This window comes from Tachyglossus aculeatus, chromosome 7 (assembly GCF_015852505.1).
Source record: "Tachyglossus aculeatus isolate mTacAcu1 chromosome 7, mTacAcu1.pri, whole genome shotgun sequence".
NCBI classification, from domain to species: Eukaryota; Metazoa; Chordata; class Mammalia; order Monotremata; family Tachyglossidae; genus Tachyglossus; species Tachyglossus aculeatus.
Window position 1 is genome coordinate 10,885,344 of NC_052072.1, and position 2,023 is coordinate 10,887,366.

The window sequence follows — 2,023 nt, forward strand, 5'->3', positions numbered from 1 at the left end:
TCATTCATTCATTGTCATATTTATTGAGCGCTTACTGTGTGCAGAGCACTGTACTTAGCACTTGGGAAGTGCAAGTTGGCAAAATATAGAGATGGTCCCTACCCAACAGCGGGCTCACAGTGTAGAAGGGGGAGACAGACAACAAAACAAAGCCTATTAACAAAATAAAATAAATAGAATAAAAATGTACAAATAAAATAAATAAATAAATAGAGAAATAAATACGTACAAACATATATACATATATACAGGTGCTGTGTGGAGGGGAAGGAGGTAAGGCGGGGGGATGGGGAGGGGGAGGAGGGGGAGAGAAAGGAGGGGGCTCAGTCTGGGAAGGCCTTCTAATGGTCAGAGTGGGGGATTAGGAATTGTAAAAACAAAGTTCTGTAGTATTCCCACTCTTCTGTGCAGCCACACTCAAGGACACAATAAGCAATCTGGCAACTCATGCAGAAATAAGATACTGATCATCCAAGAAACGTTGTCCACTCAGCAGGCTGAGAGAGCAGCTTCAAAGGCTCATACAGGCAGGCCAATAGGCTGGGAAATGTGTTCTAAGATCCCTCATATTAGACATGCAGAGGATTAGGAACCATGTCTCTGATTCAAAGTACTAGGGATGAATAATTTGTCTGACTGAGTTGTTGCCCTTGCGTATCCCTGGCAAATCCCACCCGCATCCCCAAATCTCCAAGAGTCACACGTAGAAGAATATGATCATTCAATTCAGTTTCCTGAGTAGAAATTTTTGATAATGTTAATAATCGTGGTATTTGTTGAAAGCTTACTCTGTGCCAAGCACTGTACTAAGCTTTGCGATGGATTCAAGATCATCAGGTCGGACGTAGGCACTGTCCCACATGCAGCTCCCAGTCTAAGAAGAATAGAGAACAGGTATCATTGCTATTTTTACAATAAGTTTTACAACTGAGGCACAGAGAAGTTGCCCAAGGTCACACAGCTCGCCCTCAGTCAATCAATCAGTTATATTTATTGAGCACTTACTGCATGCCGAGCATTGTAATAAGCATTTGGGAGAGGACAATAGAGTTAGTAGAAATGATCCCTGCCCACAAGGAGCTTACTACAGTCTACTGTGTGCAAAGCACAGTACTGAGCTCTTGGGAGAGGACGACAGAGTTAGTAGACATGATCCCTCCCCTCAAAGGGTTTGCAGTTCATTATGTGACAAGCACTGAACTGAGTGTGAGGTTAGAACCCACATCTGCTGACTTTCAATCCTTTTACCTATCATTCATTCACTGATTCATTCAATCATATTTATTGAGCGCTTACTGTGTGCAGAGCAATATTTAAATTTAAATTGAATGGTTAAATTGAATGGAACTGAATGCTTGATTTGGAGGGGAATGAGTAGTCATTGGAGGTTTTGGATGAATGGGGAGATTTGTGCAAAATTACATTTTAGAAAAATGATCCAAGCAGCAGTTGGAGCAAGGAGAGGCTGAAGGCAAGAAGACCAGTGAGTAGGTTGGTACAATAACCAATCTGAGAAATGCCCAGACTAGTGTGGTGGCCATTTGGATGGAAAGGAAGGGGTGATGATGGAATTGTTTTGGAGGAAAAACTAACAGAATGGAATCCTTAATGGATGTGAGATCTGGACCTGTAACATTCAACCCCCAGAACAAATCCATTAATGACATCACTGTGTAATATTTAACATCATGTGGCAAGATAGGACCACAAACTATATCCAGTTTGGGAATGTGCCCAACCTGATTATCTTGTATCTACTCCAGCACTTTCCAAAGTGCTGGGAATGTGGTAAGAGCTTAATAAAATCTAATTTTTTATGGTATTTGTTAAGCACTTAATATGTGCCAGGTACTCTACTAAGTGCTAGGGTAGATACAAGCTAATCAGGTTGGGGGCAGTCCATGTCCCACCTGGGGCTCCCAGTCTTAATCTTATTTTATCAGAAAAATGATAAAATCATCCTTGAGCATTTGTTTCTTTCCCGGGTGCAAGGTGGCTCCCCAAACTCAAGGAAATACTAGAC